The sequence below is a fragment of the Manduca sexta genome, chromosome 15, assembly GCF_014839805.1.
Source record: "Manduca sexta isolate Smith_Timp_Sample1 chromosome 15, JHU_Msex_v1.0, whole genome shotgun sequence".
NCBI lineage: Eukaryota > Metazoa > Arthropoda > Insecta > Lepidoptera > Sphingidae > Manduca > Manduca sexta.
Window position 1 is genome coordinate 7108855 of NC_051129.1, and position 13158 is coordinate 7122012.

The 13158-nt window shown below is 32.9% G+C and overlaps 1 long non-coding RNA gene across 1 annotated transcript; it reads left to right on the forward strand.

Moving 5' to 3' along the window:
- Positions 1 to 3751: 3751 nt before the first annotated feature.
- On the forward strand, positions 3752 to 6148 carry LOC115450745. Its single transcript, XR_003939322.2, has 2 exons — positions 3752 to 3906; positions 5914 to 6148. It is a non-coding gene; the product is annotated as an uncharacterized LOC115450745 (long non-coding RNA).
- Positions 6149 to 13158: the final 7010 nt, after the last annotated feature.

Consider the following 13158-nt stretch of genomic DNA (forward strand, 5'->3'; position numbering starts at 1 on the left):
CGCAATACACACAATATGTAAAGGGTACAACGACGTTATTTTTTGTAAATAGATTTACAAATTTTTCCGCCACTTCCAAAAAGTAGGCGGTTTTTAATTGGTGTTTGTATTTTTTTTATTTAAACAAATGTTAATAATTGTGGTGTTAGGTGTTTATAACAAAACCGGAATGTGCTAATTGATATAATGATCATTTATATTGTAACGACAAAGGACTGATCCATAACAACAGATCTGGATTAATGCCCGGATAATTCAAACATTTGCCGCTTTGGAATCTTCCGTCGCTATTGCATCATAGAGCTTGATAAGTTTTAAACAAAATAACCTGTGACGTTGTTCACTAAATTTACGGTACATTGTTATACATTTCGACTGAATCTCATTACATAATATGAAATTAGGTATCATTATCCACTCAAAGCTTTATTCGTTATGTTGGCGGGTGGGTTCATATGCGAAAACACATCGATAATTCGGTAATTCAATGTTATATGACACGTTTATGCAACGAAGCCTGCGAACAATCGCAAAATACAGCAATAATATATTGTTCGACGGCTGTGACAATTAGAGGTGTAGTTATGTCTATGTGTTTGTTTTTCATTTCTATTGTTTCTATTATAATGTATTTACGACCTACGAATATGTAATACTTCTATTGGATTTGAAATAATAGTTGCTTTTTGTGTTGCTTTCTCATGCTTAATAATTTCAATAGTCTTCGTCGTAACAGCTATCGTAACTGTTGTAGTTTTAAAACACTAAATGGATCTTTGAATGTCACGCGCCTGCAAATCTTTGAATATTGGGAAACTTCATACATTATAGTAGAGTTTATATTCTTAAAGTAACACGTTCCATTTAGCTTCATACCACGCAACATTTTAATTTAACTGATCATTCAGGATTGTCTACTTTTTGTGTTCCAGATTGTTCTGTTTGCCGTGGTGGCTGTGGCTCGGGCTAGGCCGCAACTCTATTCTGGCTACGGCTACAGCAACTACGGTATCGGATATCCTAGTTATGGCTACAGCGGGTATTCTGGCTACAGCAGCCCTGTCGCGTACGGTGGTTACGGTGCTTATGGTGCTTCGCCATACAACTACGGCTATGGATACGGCTACTAAATCTAGAATTTGTAGTGATTTTATGTTCGTAAATTCTTTAGATTCGCTTTAAACTCATAATTCGGGTCGCTGATTATGTTTTATTCGTTTGTATAAATTGTTTGTTTTTATGACACTTAAATGGTTTTTGTAAACATGTTTTGTTTTTATTATTTTTATGCAAAATGGTAGTGTATATTTAGCATCATACCAACGCATCTTGTTTTTTTAAAATACCGATTGAAAATTGTTATTTTAAAATCCCTTTTCGTTCATTCAACATAATATTGGGCAGTACTATTAAAAAGAAAATATTATCTTTATTTATTGAGGAAAACCAATAGAAAAAAATGTTATACTTTAATTAAATACAATAATTTTTACACTACCATGATCATGAGAAAAAAAAATAAAATTCAAGAATAAAATTCAATAAAAGAAATATTAGGTATAATAATATAATAATAATAACAGCCCTGTATTATATACTTGCCCACTGCTGAGCACGGGCCTCCTCTACTACTGAGAGGGATTAGATCTTAGTCCACCACGTTGGCCTATTGCGGATTGGTAGAATTCACACACCTTTGATATTCCTGTAGACAATTTCTCAGATGTGCAGGTTTCCTCACGATGTTTTCCTTCAACGTTATAGCGAACGATAAATTCACAAAGAATACACACATGATTTTTTAGAAAAATCAAAGGTGTGTGCCCTTTGGATTTGAACCTGCGGACATTCATCTTTGCAGTCCGTTTCACACCCAACTAGGCTATCGCCGCTTATCGCTTATATATTAGGTATATCGTATTATATTTTTATACAGATCTGTAGTTATCGAACCAGGCTCATTTCATTATTAAACAAAAACATAGCACTACTTATAATAACCGATTCTGTGCGATAACTTCCCTTCGAAACCAATACCTTATACTTTTGAATATAAAGGCATGTAGAGCTACTAATGTACAGAGACTCCTTGAAAAATACTAATTGGTCTTTACTCGATTTGAATATGATAGATGATATTGTTTACGGCGATGAGCTGTATAAGTATTCTACTTTGCTTTTAAATTGATAATCCATAAGACCAACATCCGGAGAATAGTACCTAGAGTCTTTATTAATAATAATTATAAATATTTAAATAAGGTTATCTAAAGTCTTTAAAACTGTACTAAAAGAATTAAAGTAAACTTTTAATAGCTATAATGGATTTGGAAGTGCTTAATTTTTAGGTAACAAAGTTATGGAAAATGCTCTGTCTATAAATTATCAGATACTTGTCCTGGTGGATATCATATATCACGTATTATGGTTTTCCATCGATATATATGTACTACGTACTAGATTTGGCGTTCCTAACATTCACTGTGTTCTACTGAATTGAACTGCAATCGATTCAAACTGAATTTAGTATGGTCAATATTGACAGCTTATGGTTGAGTACGGAGTGCCGATCATACTATAAGAACTATAGTTAAATGTAAACCTGGATATGAATAAAAAATATTAGTCAAATAAGTAAATTTGACTAAAATTTTTTATTTATTTCTTGTTCAATTGAATAAATAGATTATTACATTTTAGTTCAGATTTTAAACAAATAGTTTACATGGACATGTGTATCTATAGAATATACGTCAATGTTGTTTTCGAATAAACTCATTATGATTTAATATAAACAAATTAAGAAAGAAAGTCTTCGCTAATAAAGTTAAATATTAATTGCCAAATTGTGATGTTTGATTTGCTAACAATAAGTGACATGTCCGGTATGCTACAAAAAATCAAGTATTTACTTTTGAATTTATTTTGTTATTTATTTATTTTTTATTATTTATTTATTTATTTACAGTATTATTATTTACTTACAATATTTGCTAGTAGCACCGAGACTAAGCTACGCTTGTATCTTGGGCTGCCACAATAAAAGTTACATTGTAAGTATTTAGCCGCAAGCAGAAAACTATGCAATTTATAGTACTTAACTATGAGCTAAATAATAATAAGTAATAATAATTAAAATGTAGAAATTAGGTGAACAAACAAATCAAACGATATACTGAAACAAGTTTAAAGGATAATATGATCAGTAGTAAGTTTCTGTACCAAGAGTGTGTTTGTGGAACGGAGTGTGGTCTATGTAGGATGAATGAATGTTGTGATATGTGGTGAACGGTGGTGATGAACGATAGATACTTTGATAATGTAAGGAATTATTCTATTAATATGTTTGTGTACCTATTTATTAGGTTTTCTGTTTCAATGTAATCGAGGCGTTGGAGAAAATTCGTCAACTTTGTTTTTGCTTCGTGATTGGTGCAGCCTTTAAGGGAGCATTTAAAAGAGACATTATTGTATTCGGATGGATGGCTGTGTATTGGGAACCTTTTTGCAAACGATGATTTAATAGATGGGAGTGGAATTCTAAAGGCACGTTTGGACTTGATTGCGTCATATAAAGGTGATTTTTTAGAGGAAAAAAACAAGAAAAAAGATTAAAGTTAAAATATTGTTTATCTAGAATTTTCCATAAGAGCTCAGACTCAATAACAATTTACAAAAAACGGGGGACGTTCTCTGCATACATAAGAAGCCAGGGGCATCGAATGTTTGATACACATCCGTAGGTACTACATTGTATTCATGCAGTACATTTGAACATCAAGGAGTCTTTTAAGTACATTACACTAAATAAGGTGTGGTTGGCGCAGTCCGTATATAAGCCCACTAAGGATAACTGAGGAGCATTACTTGTACAAGCAAGTAACTGCAAAAATGTTCTTCAGAGTGGTAAGCTCTTTATAATGACATAGAATCGTACTAATATCATAAATGTGAAAGTTTGTGAGGATGGATGTATATATGTATTTATGCATGTCTGTATGTATGTTTGTTTGTTTGTCTTTCACGAAAAAGTATTGAACGAAATTGGATGAAACTTTACAGTAATATTGGTTTTGTGTAATTTGGTCATAATATAACGATATCAAGTAAGTTGGAAAACATGCTATCTTAACGTACGCTGCCTGAACAGTTGGAGTTAGACAAATATGATGTACCGTAGGAATGTTTACCTTAAATAGTTCTAAATATAAGTCCGGGACAGCATATATCTACCTTTTATGTGGAAGCCAGCCATAATAGTGAGCTATAAATAGAATTAAATCGAATACTTTTTTACAATACACATTTTAGAATATATATCAAATTCTTATCAAAATAAATACATTTATCGCTTTAAATATTTAATGTAAGTAAACTTTGTCTTATACACTGAGTAATTTAGCCGAATGGTTTAAAAGTTATCACGATATGATTGACTTTAATGAACTGCCATAAAGTATATCGATTTTCTCAAAATCTATAGAACGGATTTTTATGAAGTTTCGTATGGAGATAGTTGACTCTAGAAAGGTTATAGGCTATTTTCTATCACGGGAGAATATGAACCGGGACTTTTATTATACAGGGGACTTGTATCCTGGAAAACTTATTCACGCGGGCGAAGCCGCGAGCAAAAGCTATTCTAACCATAGACGTTAAATAAAAACATGTAAGTTTCGAACAAAATAAATAATAATAAAAAGTTATTTTAATTTGACATGCCATAATGCAACTAGACGAAGAGAATTTGTCGGGGCGGCAACATTAAACTTTCAATTAGTCATACACCTACATACGACACATTCGTAATAAGCTACAAAATGAAAAAAAAAACTTAATACTAAAACTGAGATTTTTGGCGAAAATATTAGTTATTCAAATTCAAATAAGTTTTGGCATAAGTTTAGCAGAGATAAAAACGAATATGTAGTTTCATCAATATAACCCTGCATACCTACTAATAAAAACATTGTTTCCTAAAAATCGTGATTACAGGCATAATGCCTTAAAGTGCATTGTACGTTCCGGCTGAATATGAAATGTACTTAATTCGAAAATTTACAAACAAATATAATAAATATTGTTTCAAGGAATATATAGTCATTGATTAGGATTTTGATGCCATTTTATAATACTTATAAACTAAAATTAAATATATACCTAAATGTTTATTTTAATCTATTTTTGCTTTAAAAATGCAGCTTTTATGTGTTAGGGAAAAACGATGGCAGTAAATTTTTACGATGTTCGCGTACATCGTTGCGAAAAACCGACATTATGAAATTAGCTAGGCATTAGTTAAATTATTCTATATTATTTAATTATTACAAATAAATTTATAAAAATAATAATAGATACAAATAATTATTGTAGTCCAGAAAGATTAAATTATTTTATGATATTTATTTAACTAGATAATGTGTTATAATAAAACTTCTTTCAATGTATTAAATAACTTTTTTTATTATTAGTGTCGTTTTTTGTACAAAAATAAAATAACGCGAAGATAATTTTTTTTGGCAATTTTTTATCTTGTTACGCTAAAAAAGTATAACTTCTTACGTGCGTTAATAGGTACACATACACCCTTTTTAAATGTATAGACGTATCTGGCGTCAATTACATATGCTTTAAACAAAAAATGAAAGAATTTTCGTCAATATAAATTAATGTTCGTTTCATACATTTTTAATACGCTAACATTACATTTAGACGGTATTAAAAAGCAATGATTTACGATATAAATATACTATAACGATGTAGACGTACGTAAAAATTAAACTAATATTTGAATAGTTTTGTTAACGGAAGATAAAGGGAGCATATTCTTTAATTTAATCTTCAGAGATAATATTATGTACATATATGGATTTTGCACTAGATGTGAATTTAAATTTACTTTCACTATTCCAGCTCGCTTTCTTCGTCCTGGTGGCTGTGGCTTTCGCCAACGCCAAGCCTACGCTGCTCTTCCCGGGCATATACTATCCAGACGTTCCCATCGTGATAACGATCCCTCCGGCCGACCACTCCGTGCACCACGATGCCCACCAACCTAATAGTTACACTATTTACCACGTACGTTAATACAAATTACTTCGTACTCCGCTTCAACATGCCTAATGATTTAATATACATTTGAACTGAATTTTTCTTTTTATTATTTCTTGATATGTGATCATATCTTTGGATCATCCGATAATTTACACAGATTTATTATTACAGGTAATTTTACTTTTTTGTTTATATTCATAGGCTACCTCCATCGATGTATATGTGCTAACTACTACTACTACTATCTAGTAAGCTAGATCTGGCGTTCCGAACACTCATTGTGTTCGACTCAACTGTACTGCCATCCGTACACTTGACTAAGGTTTTAACATTGGTTATGTACTGAACGGCGCTTATGATATAAGAATTCTAGTCTAAGTATAAACTTGGATATAAATAATACTTATTAGTCAATTAAGTAAAATTATTGGTTCTTCAATATAATAAATAGGTTATAATAGTGACGTTTTGGTTGCCATTTTACTTATGCTCTATGTAAAGCGCTTCACCACTGCATGCTTAAAAAGTTTGGTGAGACGATTGATGTTTTAGCGCTGCAGTGAACTTTAGTACTAACTTCAGATTTTGAACAAATAGTTTATATGGACGTTCGTGTCTATAGAATAGAATATACATCAATTGGATGGGATGGGATAGCCAATATAATATATTAATTTAATGAATGTATTACATTGGCTATTCCATTAAAAACAGAAAATAAAATTAATTTATTTTCTTGTAAAAAAAATTATAATAACTATAAGTATAGTATATTCATGGTAGGTACTTCCATAATGTTCGCGCTTCTTACCTGTTTTTACCCGAGTGTTATAGAAAGAAGGTAAATTAGCATTGTACCCTTCTACATTCACGATACGAATCAACAATAAGCCACGAAAATAAAGATATCTATTAGATACTTAGCTATTATATATAGGTACTTACCTATTGTACGAGTAAATAGCGAGGGTGCAATGTGTAATTAATAAGAGAGTATTGAGTTTTGATAACTTATTTAATGTCTCTCACCAATTAATGTTTGCAAATGTTCGTCACTCTTAAAGTTAAGGTTTAATGTTAAGTTAATGTTCAATGTTAAGATAACGTTAGATTAATGTTAAGATACCGAGGACTGAACCCGACTGCCCCGGTAATCGGTTGTTTTACAACTACAGCGCTATTGCCAAATACAATTTTTTACGTAAATGCGCCGCATCCATTTATGCTAACTAAGGTGTTCGGTTATATTACCCGAACACCTATTATAACAACATAAGAAATATTCATAAAAGATCCACAACAGATAATTTATATCTGTATCATATTATGAAACATAGACAACAAATTAACTATTTTGTTTCATTTTAAAATTACCTATCGTAATGGTATCTCATTTCCATAATATCAAGAAAGCTCGTTGTCAAATTCTTGTTTTTTATTTCCATTCATACCTATATCGTAATCGATTTCATAGTTAAATAAAAAAAAAATAACCCATGCTCACTTTAAATATAAATAGATATTTCAAATTCACATAAATCCGTTCTTTTTACTCCCAAAGGGGTAGGTACAGACGCAGTTTATGCTATCATACTTCGCCTATTTCGTCGCATGATATGATAGCAGACTAGCATATCGCCATATCAGACAAAAAGTTTAATTCTGAGCAGTCTTTAAGGATATTTATGATTAAGAATATAATTATACAAATTATGTTTTCTTGACCTAGGAATCGATTCTGGAATGTTGTGACTGGTCCGAAAGAAACAAGCTACCACCCTAACGTTCGTCCAAGCGACGAGATTAATAATATCATTACAATTTCGACAATAGGTAGGAATATTCTAGAAAACAACCATTTCCATAGGCTGACTAATATTCACAGTGTACATTGTATTTTATTGACCAAATTATCCATTATGTCAGTAAATGTAATACAAATTAACAAAGGATCAAACACATCCTTACAGAGAAATCGTCAATGTCACACGCAGAAATTGGTGGAGGTAGTAACTATTGTTGGACTGAAATTAAGTTAATACATTCTAACGACGCTGCGCAGTATGAAAATAATTAAAATTAAATTTGGCATACATATAGATCCTAGACAGACCAAGTTCTGAATTAAATGGTGATTAAAAATACCAATATAATTTCGAAATAATGTTACACTTTTATTTTTTTCATACAGCTATAAAAGAAAATAAAAAAAATGCACATCTATGGCACTTTAGTTTTGGATTGGTCTACAATTGATAAAAAAAAACATTTTATTCCTTGTACGATTAATATTCGAATAGCATACATAAACTCGGTTAAAGTACAAGTAAGAGTTGACAGCTTGTATAGTTATAAATGCAATATTCAATGCGCGTAATAACATAATGGATAACTTCGTAGCTATAATAATGATATTACGCGCAAGTTCAGGATCAGAGAACAAGACCAATTCCACTCCGTCTCGGAGTGAGACAGGGAGATGTAAGATCTCTAAAACTGTTCACCAACGCGATGGAGGACGTCTTCAAGACTCTGGACTTGACTGCACGAGGCGTCAACGTCAATGGAGAGCGCATCTAACATCTTCGTTTCGCAGACGATATAGAAGTCTTTGCAGAGACGCTGGAAGAGCTTAGCGGAATACTGAACGACCTAGGTGGGTCCACTCGGCGGGTCGGTCTCGGCATGAACTTGGACAAAACCAAGGTCATGTTCAATGAACATGTCGTGTCGGGACCGATATCTGTCGACGGCATCCCCCTCGAGGTTGTGCAGGATTACGTTTACCTTGGCCAGGCTATCCAACTAGGCCGGCACAACTTTGAGAGGGAGGCTGATAGGAGGATTCGGTTGGGCTGGGCAGCATTCGGCAGGCTTCGTCGGGTCTTTCTGTCGGCGATTCCACAAGGCTTGAAGACGAAAGTCTTCGAACATTGCGTCCTCCGGTGATGACGTATGGTGCCGAGACGTGGACACTGACGGTGGGGCTAGTCCACAAATTTAAGGACGCGCACCGGGCGATGGAGCGACCTATGCTAGGTGTCTCTCTCGCGGATAAAATCAGAAATGAGGTTATCCGTGAGAAAACCAAAGTAACGAATATAGCTCGGAGAATACGCCAGCTGAAGTGGGAGTGGGCTGGCCATATGTGTCGTAGGAGCGATGGCCGCTGAGGCAGATGAGTCCTGGAGTGGAGACCGCATCTCGGTAAGCGTAGCGTAGGACGACCTCCGACCCGCTGGTCCGACGACATACGCAGGATCGCCGATGGACGCTGGATGAGGAGAGCGGAGGACCGAGCAACGTGGCGCGCTCTAGGGGAGGCCTATGTTCAGCAGTGGACAGTTGTAGGCTGCTGAGATGAGATGAGCGCAATAGCTAATCAATTATTTTTTTCCACATCTATTCCCCTATCGTATTTACTAATGTGTAATACGATTACGTACTGGTGTCCAAAGTTGTGCGAGGTATTTAAATTGTGCAAAGTTATGTGCGAAGATACAGAAGCTGCCAAGCGATATTTTCTGTTAATGCTTTTACATCCGATCTGAGTGAAGTAATACCGGAAAAATTAAGTTATAATCATTGATACTAATTCTATATTTTATGGATACTGGCGTATACGCCATATACAGGTCAGGCGTCTTTTAGCCAGTTTGCATGGAAAGGGAGCTTTGCGCATTGCTATATATTATACAAACACATAGTGACGACAATAAATATTCAGTGGTATTTTTAGGCATGTAAAATTGTACTACGTTATACAGTACTATATTTTCAACCAATCTCAATAATCAACATTTACAAATTGCGCCTTGCTAGGCCATACGACGCATTTTTTATTATTGGAAGTGTTAATGGAAGCGAGATTGTTTTAACGCTCCACATAAAGAATTAAAGTATATTTAATTTAATAGAACATTTTCACCAAATAGTAATAATATTACATCAGTAAAATATCAATATCATACAGTAAAATAGTACTTCTATACTCTTTGAAATATCATTTTACCTATGTATGCTTGATAGAAAATATCAAAGTAACATATTCGTATCTTTATCTTAATTGAATAGGGTTCAATATATCACGTTTAATTTCATGTGACATTTATAAGAACTTCCGTAATGCTTATTATAATGCGATAGTGATTGATCTCGTACACGAAATTAATCTTAACTGTGGCTTGTATGGCAACTACCGTAACCAGTAAGTAATATTTGAATTTCTACAGAAAATAATCTCAATAAAATAATTTTAAAATTGAATTCGATGAGAGCAAATATTATGATAGTAAAGTCAAACTAAATAAACAACACAATGAGAAGGCAATAATGCAAAGATAATGGGAAAGTGATCAAATTATTTTTATAATGAAATGTTTTTTTTTATTTCTAATATAAGATAAAACATCAGTTATTTTTAACCTTTTTATAGCAATCGTTGCTTTGGCATAAAAAGAAATACATTGTTATAACCAGCTACGATAGATTTTCCCAATTATGGATACATATATCGAACAAGTAGATATTAATAAAATAGATTATAATCACTAGCCTCACAATATGCAAGTTATCAAATACGATTATACGTATTCAAATAGACTAAGAGGTGATTTAATCTGGAGCATTCGATGACATTTTGTCAACACATGTTTTGGATTAGCCTTTTAACTGAAATTGATCTAAGTATGTGCCACAACCAGGCCATAGCTAAAATGCCATTCTACAATTGCTAACGCTAACATTATATGAGAGAATTACGTATCCTAGCGTTAGACTTAACGATAGCATATCCTTAATTTTCATCTGTTTTATCAGCGTTGCCAGCGTGTTGGACTAAGGCCTAATCCCTCTCAGTAGTAGAGGAGACCTGTGCCCAGCAGTGGGACAGTATACAATACAGGGCTGATATTATATTATTATTGTTAGCGTTGTAATAAAAAGTAGTGAATGTCTTAATCCAGGGCATGATCTATCCGTGAGCCAACTTTCATCTAAATTCATTCAGCTTTTTCTGAGACTATTTCTAATAAATATCAAAACAACCAAACATTGAAACATTTCATAAATTTTTGCATTTATAATATTAGTAAGAAGTAAGATAAGATGAGATTTTTCTATTATTCTACTATTCCACAGGTCGCGGCGCGGTACAGCGCTCGCAGTTACATTATAGTATTCATTTATAAGCTATCCCGTTGCATTGGGGCATGCATGGCTTGCCTGTCTGTAATCATTCAACACCCACATAAGAACCATGAATTAAAAAATGGTAGTAATTTCCCTACTATCTTCGTCATGTAAATTAGTTCATTCACAAACATAAATGACACTCTATGTATGGCTGAACGACTTTATTTACTCGTCATCATACAACCATTGACCTATAAACTATAAAGAATGAATTCATGCCAGATGAAATATGCAGCAATAAACTATCTATTTTGCAATAAAACATTGGACTTTGCATATGTGAATATAGAATAGTTATTCCATAGCTTACTTTATATTTATATATTAAATATTATATTTCATATGTGTTGCACAAAATTAAGCTCGATACAAGTCGTGGCAATGTGCTGTCTCATTCATATTCATAACATTTACTAGGAAACAGCTGTTTTTTGCGTACTATATCCATAATGGCGTAAAACTAATGGCTATTACTACATTACTAAACTATTCATTTAACTTAAATAGACAGTAATTTAAAAAAATGTTTGAAAGCCATTATTATTTTATGCAATAATTTAACAGCATTAAACCACATTTCCGTAATAAATAATCTCAAATTATGTAAATATTGTCTTATGAGTCATATATTAGAATTTTGATTATCTAATGAAATTGACGAGTTTGATTAAGTCTAGTGCATAATAACAATGTTGTTGCCCTTGGGAGCGCATTAGCATCTATCTCCATCGGATGTGAAGAAAAGGATGAAACTAGTCGGCCATGCAAATACATACATACATACATAACATCACGCATTTTATCCCCGAAGGGGTATGCAGAGGCGCAACTAGGGCACCCACTTTTCGCTAAATATGTTCCGTCCCATGATGTGATAGGGGGCGAGCCTATCGCCATATCGGGCACAAATTCCAGACTCCGGGCTGATACTGAGCAGAAAAACCCAAATATCACTTTGCCCGACCCGGGATTCGAACCCAGGACCTCAGAGCGCTATTGTACCGGACATGCAATACAACTACGCCACTGAGACAGTCAGCCATGCAAATATATCTCATTAATACATGCATACGCCTGTATTCTCAACGAGGTATTTTGGCGTATTGTTAAAGTACTTCCTACTAAAGTTTTACATTGATATGAAAGCATTTACGGCAATATTGAAACTTTCGTCACGAACAATTGACTTGTCAAACTTTGTGGGGAGAATTTTATATATAAAATTTTATTGCTGCTGTGGAGATCAAATTTGGATTTTACCGGTTTCAATCTCAATACAATTCGACATAAACGCGAAATTATTTAATATTTTATAGCAGGAATTGGTTAACTAAGAATATTAACTATTAAGAATATTAGCATAAACCTTAAGGACATTGGCATCTTCCAAAGTATTCTCTCAGAGCCTCAATCTGACGCAGCTGTCCTTTTATATACTAAGTTGTAATTAATTTAAAATGATTTGTACTATTGTTTCTTTTACTATGGGGCTGGCATAGTCTCCTAAGAGACTCAAAGCCTCTAAACAAATAAAGAGAAAAAAAAAAGAATATTAACTAAGTATACCAAAACATTACAATTTACAACATTACAACTATTTAGCATTTGGACAAAAGACCTAATTAATTGCAATAATTACATAATATATAACAGTAATATTTTAATAATTATAAAACTCAAGTTCATTACAAAGTTATTTTCTTAGTTTAGTACATTTAATTAAATCAACAAATTATTATGGCTATGCAACATACTTCGTTTTTAACATTAACCCCCTATTAATAGACAATAAATTTTGTTTCATTAATATTTAGAATTCTATTAATGCTCTATGTAGTCTGTTATAATTTGGTTTTGGGTGATCCAAGTGTTATATTAAATATCCGGCTTAAAATAAATAAAACTCAATAA